Here is a 9,083-nt window from a genome sequence, read left to right on the forward strand (position 1 = left end):
ACCCAAATGTAATGAATGACATATAGACATGTGACCTGAGAAGCCAGTTTGTCAATCTTCTATTATTTGAATGTGAGAAATACTTCATAATCTTTACAATCTTTTTTCAGCAGCTTTATGAGAAATAACTTGCTGCATTAAGGCCATTTCAGTTTCTTCATCCATAAATTGAAAATAAGAACAAGGCTCACAGGGATTCTGATCCTGACATGTAGAGAAAAGGGCAGGACCAGAACACAGGTCTCCTTAGAGTGTCAGATAGAGAGATTTGCCCAGCTTGTGCTCCAAGAGGTGATGGCCACTGGGATGGTCTGTGCAATGCTGCAAAGCATTTATTTTTCCGGTTAGGAGGTCAGAGAGCTGGGGTCAATTATGGGTTACTCAGAAGTAACCAAACTTGAATGATGAAGATGAAGATGAAGCATCCTCCAACTGGTATCAGCACAGAAACCAGCTCTGGACATGGACAGTATTCTCTTGGTTTGTTGGTCAACCCTATCCAAAGGGTTTCCTGAAGGTTGGATCTACTTCATCATCGTCACTGACTTAATCAGGGCACCAACAAGGATGGGGAAGGTGGGCATGAGCTACAGAAACGACAGAGTCCTGATCCTCAGACCCGCTCTGATCTTCACCATCAGCCCTGCCAGGCTTCCCTCATAAGGTTCCACTGCTCATTTGACTGAGCCTGAGCATTTTCACATGAGTGGTTTAGAGAGAGGCTTTGGCCCAGTGGCAACACACCAGTGGGTCAGGCAGAGGAATCCCTGGATTCCCGGCTTAGCTCAGTTTAAGGGGGCCCTTGTCCATGGCAAGGCCCTCCAAGATCCCTCCAGGTAAAATTCCAAGGCCTCTGGCTAGGATGGAGGCTCTCTTAGTCCTCCCCATCCAGGCAGCAAATGGTCAGAGGAGCGGTCTTGTTGGCACCAATGCTGTAGCAAGGACCAAAATAAGGCATGGGGCGCCCAGGGAAGGGATAGCAGGGGAAAGTGAAAATGTGGGAGCCATTGTCAGTCACACTGTAGAAGGAGATATCTTCCTCATAATCCAGGAAGTCGCCCACCCGGCGGGGAGGGACTGGCAAGGATAGGAGGGGGTATTCATCAGTGCCTGCTCGGTACTCATTTCCCTTCCTCAGCCTTATCACCCAGAATCCATAGTGGGGGGATAAATAGACCACCTCCTTCCGGTCTACATTTTCCTTACACACGCCCAGGCCCCATTCAGACCTGTCTCCCACCTCCACCTCCCAGTAGTGGCGGCCTGAGGGGATGCACTGGCTGCCCAAAACAATGTTGTAGCGGTAAAATCGCTCAGGATTGTCTGGCAGTTTCTGCTTGGTGTCTCCATAGTGTGCGCATTTTCTGTCCTAGGAAATGATTAGGTGGGAATAATCAGTGTCTGGATCCAGGCATACATCAGCTAAGGAAAAATCTCCTGGATGGTAACACTGATAGAAACTCTGGTCTGAAACAGTGGTACACTGTATACGGGTACACTGTATACATATACACTGATACAGGGGGCATGGGTGAGCTCTCCCTGATAAATACAGCCCCAGATTTCTCAGTTTGGAGTGAGGGGCTAGATGAGGCATCTAAAGGGCATAGAAGATTATGGACCAGCACCTGCTTTTCAGCAGGTACTGGCACATGTTTCTTTTCCACTTCCAGGTCTGCCCAGGACCCATTTTGCTTTATGGGGCTGCCAGGGGCTCCAACGATGGGAACATACCTGTTTAAGACTTCCTGAATACCCTGGTAGGAGAAAAAAAAAGCACAACCTGAGTATGTGCTGTTCCTTGCAGGGACCAGACAGACCCCAAGCTCTGGGAGGGGGTTTCCTCTAAGGCAAAGCGAGGCAGAGAGCAAGGCTGGAGAGAAGGCCTTCAGATGTAGAGGGGAGAAGCCTACAGGAGGGGAGCAGGTCAGGCCAAGTTCTGGCTGGACTGGTCAACTTCAGGCTCCATCTCAAGACTCTCAGGCCAGAGAGTAGATGTTGTCCCACCTATTAGGGTATAACTACAAGGGGCTGGGTCATCCATTCACCTGGGGGTAGAATGCAGACAGGCTATTTGGGATCCATGTCTGGCTGACAGGCCCTACTGGAGACTACAGAATCCTCTCTCCTGGAGTCCCAGGCTATTTTCAGCTCTTACTCAAGTTTCCCAAGAAAATCTGCTACTCATGTACATCATCCAGGAGATAAGCCTCAGAGACCTCTCTTCCAGCCTCCGCAATCATCCTCCACAGGACCCGGCTCTGCTGCAGGAGCTCATTGTGATTCATCTCCAGTTTCCGCATGGTCTCCCCCTCCTTCTGCTCTAGGCTGGCCAGAGCTGCAGCTGCCTCTATCTCCAGCCGCCGCCCTGGTGGCTGGTTTTTCTGTAGTAATTGCCGACACTTCTCAAACTCCCACACGATACTCTGCTTTCGGGGTTTCCACCTGTATCTGCAGAGCCAAGATCAGAAATTGGCACTGACATATTTCGAGAAAGGGCCACCCAGGATTGAGGACATTGGCATATGCATGCACATATACTCTGTCATGTTCTGGTACCAACCACGTGCCTGGCACTGTAGGGGCCAAGATTAACGATGCTATTTTTCCCACCTGTCTGTTCCCACAGCTCAGTACATGCTTCTGGGTTCCTATTCCTACCCTCATTGACCCCAGTAGGGCCCAGATTATTATCTTGGTACTATATATTCTGGACTATTTTCCTTTTTCAGAATAATATATTCTATTTTCAGAATAATGACCAGAGGCATTACACTTAAGCCTCTAAGGCAGTGTAACGTGACGACACTGTTAGATGCTTTTGCTTCTCGCTAGTATCATATCAACTCAATATGCTGTTTCAGGCTGGTTCAATGTTACCTTCAATGTTACCAAAAGATGTGATAGTTTGGTAGTTATGGGCATCAAATTTATGTCAGAGATGATTTTCCAATATTTTAATAACTTAACTTTTAGTAAATATGCTCTAACCTGGGGAAAGAGAAACAAACTATGCTTCACTAAGCATTGTACAAACGATACTACTGTGAGCTAACACATTAGTGAGGCGCGTATTTTCCTTTCTCACATATGAGGACACAAGCTCAGAGGTTATTCCTATATCGTAATCAAAAAAATGGAATTGAGAGCTTCCAAGGCCTGCCTACAGCTGCACACCCTTAGAGAAAGCGGATATGAGGACCCCTGGCTGTCTGATTTCAAACTCCATGTTCTGCCTCACAGAAACGAGGAAGCTACCATTGGTCAGCTCCAGGACAACACAGGGACCACACAAGCTCCTTTCCCCAGGTGGCAACCTGCCTTCCAACTGGCAGTTTGTTTCCTCTCACCGACTTCCAGCTTCCAGGCCTCTTCTTGCTCCTTCATCAGATGTTCCAGCGCCTTATGCAGTTTCCACGGAAAGAGATAAAAACCTCATGAGGACACCTTGGGCAGCCCAATTTGATAATGAAGCTTCCTAGCATTGGTAGGTGATGGGGATACAACTGTCCCTCAGAGGATGGGCCAGGAAGAATGGGAGAAAAGGGAATGCCACAGAGGGAGAAGATTCCTGCACAGATGACATCACGGTAGCTTTTGATCTGAGAATCATCCAACTCCCATAGTCTCTAAGTTTCTGTAAAGTAGAAGACAAGGTCCATTTCCAACCTTGTCAGAAAATGACCTTGGACTTTCCTATCTATGCCTCTTGTTATTCTTATCTGCATTGTTGTCCTATGGCCTCCTGAAACCTTGTTATTCAGAGTGTGGTCCAAGTGGGTCGGCAGCAACAGCATCACCTGGGAGCTTGGTAGAGATGCAGAATCTCAGGTCTCACTCCAGGCCTCTTGAATTAAAACCTGAATTTCAACAAGATCATTGGGTGGTTCCTATGCACATTAAAGGTAAGAAGCACTATCCCAGAATACTAATGCAAGAGATTACTTCTGGATAGCATAAGTGTTCTGATAATAACATAAGCCATTTTACTAAAGATTTATCAAATGCCACATATGGCTTAAGCACTAAACATACATTTAATAGTCACAATCCCTTGAGACTGGCATTACCTCCGTTTTGTAGAAAGAAAACTGAAGCTTAGAGAGTGAGCTACTCAAAGTCACTCAGCTAGTCAGTGGTTGGGCTGCGATTTAACCCGGTTCTTTAACGCCTATGCCTATGTTATACTGACTCTCTATTCTTATACTCTCAAAACTAAATGAGTGAGTAATATTTTCAATTTTTTATAATTTCTTCTCAAATAGGAAAACAGTTAATTCACAAGATATGTCTTATATTCTTACCTTTTAATCTCAACTTCAAGGAAGAAAGTTAAGACCAGTATTTGGTCAGTGGATCACAGATTCATTGGGATAATGATTCGGATAAGATGTGTCAGCATGGAGATCTGAGGAAAGAGCTAGAAGCTATAAGTTGATGAGTGTAGCTATAAAAAAGGAGCAGCAGGCATGTCAGAGATGACTTTTCCCCTCTAAAAAAAGACTTGGTAGAGGAGAAAGAACACTGGTGGAAGAGCAAGAAGACCTGAGTCCCAGCCTTTTGATGTTCCTTTGACCAACTGAACTTAAAGTCAGAAGGGACCTGACAATGTGACCTTAGATAATCTCACACAAACCTAAAAGACGGAGCCATGGTTCCTTCCAGCTTTAAAAGCAATAAGCATGATCTCAAATTTCTAAGCCTCACCTTTGTCAATAAAAGGATGGAGTTCAAGTGGCTCACCCAATGTGACATGACTCTTTGTGGCGCTGCCAGGAGGAGTTCAGGTTCTGACAGGTGCAGGCTTGACTACCTTTTGCCCAAACTCTTCCCAGGCACACAGAACCCCAGCTAAACCAAACTGGTCTCCTTCAAATTCTCAGTACAGAAAGCATCTCTGGGTTAGGCATTCAGCATTGCGGGGTTCGGAGATGGGTGTGCAGGTGGGAGGGAAGGAAGTCAAAGGACGTCATAAATGCAAGGAGAGCGTGGCTCATGCATCAGGTCCCAGGGATATGTGAGTGCAAGGAGCCAAAGAAATGAGTTTTCCTTTTGTCTCTGGGGCCCCTGGTTATATCCTTGTTCTGCAGATAGCCAAGACAGGGGCAGAGGAGACATGGGTGGCTAAGCTTCTCCCACCTCATACTCCCAGGTGACATCCTCCATGGGCATGAAACTGTGGGCCTCATGCTCAGGGGCGATGGCTGCAGGCCTCACACATGATCAGGCCATCCTCTTTGCTGAACATCTTTAGCTGTTCCCTGTGGAGCTCAGACACATCCTCCTTCAGCCTCATTCCTGGGTGCAGCCCTAGCAGACGGAATTCTTCTACAACACTGGCCAGCTGCTAACTGGGCCACAGGTTCCTTGGCTGGACAGGAGCCCGGCAGAGGGAACACATGTAACCACAGTCCTGTGGATTCTCCTGGGACCTCTCAGGGTCCAGAGAGAAGCTGTGGCCACAGTCAATCCTCATGGGCTCCCTCAGGAAGGTCATGCAGATGGGACAGGCCACTTCTTCCATAACAGCATCTACTAATGCTGCAAGATCCATGGTCCTTCTCACTCCCTCCTCAGAACATGAAATAAACCAGGGAAAGATCGTGAGTGCTGAGAAGAAGAAAATAAAAACAAGTAATAGAAAAAAGTAATAGAAAAGCAAAGAGATCAGTAAAAAGATAATTAATGACTGAAAAAACAAGTTCCTCCTTTGAATCCTTTGTTGACCTTGTTTAACAGGCACTGGCCTTCCCAATTGAAGTTCTGAATGGGTCTCATTACTCACATCACACAAGGGATATTTGGGGATGCTGAAAGAGTGGAAGTTGGGAGTTCTCAGTTTTCATCTATTTGGTCATCTCTGACCCTCCTCTGGGTTCACTCACCAGACCATTCCCACTCCACCTCAATCCTGCTCTCCAAATCAGTATTGCTCCTCTTGAACTTGGGTAAGGTCACATAAAATGTGATGTTTCATATCCAAAATAAATCCATAAATACACCTAGCCTCACTCTCTGGTATGTTTATAAGTATATTTATATACTTCAATGTACAGAAAAGGTAATGTGCCAGAAGCCTATTGCCTATATGCTCATTTTTTTTTTGTCTTGTGTTGCACACTAAAGGGTAAGGCATAAGGGAATCAGCAATACTTTCCCAACACCCTGTAAACGCCTGCCTACTCCTCCAGCACTAACATTCACTAAGATGCCAAGACACTCTCTCCAGTGATACGTTAGAAGCAGATACGAACAAACTCTCCTTGCAAGATAAAAACAAAAAAGGTCATCTGATGATAATGAAACCCATATTGATGAATTCACTACCCCAGCAAGTAAGGGAGATTTCTGCCAGGGACACATATGGGTATAGAACTTGAATGGTCAGTGGCAGGCTCTTGGCACAATTGGCCTTATTTATTTTTTCACTTTGCAAGTTTGTGTTACCAGTTAGAGTCTGCAAAGTGAAGAGCCATGTTGGTCTTAGTCACTGCTGTATCCTGAGAACCTCAACAGGGCCTGTCCTGCAGTTATTACTGAATAAATATTTGTTGAATGAATAAATCAGCTAGACAGAAAATAGTTCCTAAACCCAAAATTTTTTTATGATTTGTTAGGTAATTGTGAGCATACTATACATTAATAAAAATAGCAAGCACTCCTTAAGCACTAACACTATGTGCCCTTCAGTATTTTGAGCATTTTATATGGATTAACTCAGTTTATTTCACAACTCTAAGTAGCAACCATTATTCTACTTTTCTCATTTTACAGATTTCTGAGGATCTGCTATAGCTCTTAATGCCTCAGCTGGAGCCTGTTTCAATCCCTGGGGAAAGTGGTCCAGCTGTCCGCATTGGCACTGTCACACTAAGCTGTTTCACCTCATGCTGGTGTTATTTAAGTAGCTTCCCTACTGCCTTATGCATTTTATTGTCCTTTCCCTATCAATATTTCACAGGGTTATTTAGCTTTACAACCTGGCCAGTCCTTTGAATTATCCTATAGGAAACATAGACCCACAGGTTTTAAAGTTTAAAGTTTTAAGTACAGCAGTTTTGGGGACTAGTTCTCTTGCAAGTTTGAAGACTGAACCTCTAATAGATGCTAAGCCTAGCAAATGGGCACTAGACCATCCTCTGGTCATTAGCAATGTGCTGGCTGAGGAAGGCACGAAATGCTCCAATCCTCCTCCAAAAGACAACAGAAGGCCTCTCACCATTCACATCACTAATGACTGTGTCTCTGCTGAGGACTTGGGGAACTGGGACCATGTAGTATTAGCTCTTGATTTTTCATATTTCCATATATCTCTATATCCTTTGCCATTAAAAAAAAAAAAGAATAAACTTTGTATCTTGTTCCTGTTGGCTTCTTTCTCTCAGCTTTATTCCTGCCCCATGATGATGCTCAGGCAGAAGTCAAGACATTCAAAATATGGCCCATTCGCCTCATAGCCTCATTCCCTTTCAAGTACCCTGCATTCTACCTTGTGTGGTCCATTCTCTGGAGAATATGTTTTCATATCCTATCTATGTTCTGTGGTCCAGGCCCATTCCCCAGTTTGACAAGTTTATCTTCCTTGGTCTTCCTTACATTCTGTTTCCCTTCTTTGTTCACAATAGGACTTTATAACAAGGTGTCATGAGAAATATTTAACCAGTGAAGCCCACCATGAGTCCCCAAGCAGAACTGAGGAAGAGTGAAGTGGACATTGAGAGATTAAGTATACTATCAGTGTGACTAGTTCTACAACAAAGTGAAATGAATTATGATTGCTAGAATTTGAATCCCTACTCTCTGGCTTACTAACTTGGTGACCATCAAAGCACCTGCGTTTCATCTATAAAATGTTGATGTAACAATGGCAGCTACTTTAGAGGTTTGTGGAAATTGAATGAGATAATCTTTGAAAGCATTTAGCAGAGAGCTTGGCACATAGCAGGCTTTCACATTTAACTCATCTTGGTTCTTTTGTTTTCTTTGAAGGATGCACTTCATATTCTTCTAACTCTTAGGTATTCTCTGAGGATTGAGAAACAAAGACTCTTCAGCCACTAAACTTCTTCCTCCTTCTGCAACCTGGAAAGCCCCAGGGCCCAGAGCACAGAGAAAAATCAGTCTCTGGAGGAGTTACAGTGTTTGGCTGCTGGGCAGAGGCCAAGGGAAGCCAGGGTGTTCAGGGAAAAGTCAAGGTGTTTGAGAATCTAAAGGAGAAAGAGGACTCCCAAAGGAAGGTCTTTGAAAGTGACAATACTCCTCACCATGACTGTATGTTTTTCATCTTTGATCTTCTGTCACTTTTCTTGCTCCTCCTGAAGGGTCTTGTGCATAACCCTGTTATTTTGAGTGAAAGAAACATGGACACATCACAGGAAGTCAAACAGAGAAAACTCCAGAGATGTAGGTAACTGACGTGGGGACTGGGTGTTGGGCTGATGGTGTCTCAAGGACAGAGTCACTCTATAGAGGAGAATATAAACCCTAGATCTGTCTAAAGGGCTGGCCAGGCCTGTTGGGTACTTCTGATACCACGATCACCTTCTGGAAATGATGAGATGATGGGGGAGAGAGAGGGAAAAGGAAACACATGACTAGTTTGGCTCAAAGCTGGGAGAGAAAGAAGTCCAACCTTGGAATAATGGAGAAAGGGTTTTCAGGGACCAAAGGGAGTTATGAGAAAGAAACCAAGCAGTAGGACTGATTGGCAGTATGTTTATTTGTTAGTAGAGGGAAGCATAGGGTTATCATAAACACAAAGGATCCCTCAATGAGTCATGCACTACCGCTTTTACCTTTTAGACAATTTCAATTTGAATTGTTTATTCTACATTCCTTAAATAGGACTGAAAACTCCTCACATATCCTATCATTTAGTAATTGGAGTTAAGGGACTTGTCTAAACTTTTCTTTAGTGATTGGCTCTCCAGGTCTTCATGTGAATGTCTCTACAGGGTTGAAGGCAGAGGCAGGTTCTGGGTTGGAAATGTCTTAGGATTGCTTGGCCAGAGCTTTCTGAAGAGCATCTCAACAACTGGGAAGCAATTGTGTCTGTATCTTGATCTGGGTAGTGGCTATGTGGG

At 44.7% G+C, this 9,083-nt stretch overlaps 1 pseudogene; it reads right to left on the reverse strand.

The window, feature by feature from the left end:
• Positions 1 to 874: 874 nt before the first annotated feature.
• Positions 875 to 5,554, reverse strand: LOC131408704 (E3 ubiquitin-protein ligase TRIM68-like; annotated as a pseudogene).
• Positions 5,555 to 9,083: the final 3,529 nt, after the last annotated feature.

The sequence above is a fragment of the Diceros bicornis genome, chromosome 7, assembly GCF_020826845.1.
Source record: "Diceros bicornis minor isolate mBicDic1 chromosome 7, mDicBic1.mat.cur, whole genome shotgun sequence".
Taxonomy (NCBI): Eukaryota; Metazoa; Chordata; class Mammalia; order Perissodactyla; family Rhinocerotidae; genus Diceros; species Diceros bicornis.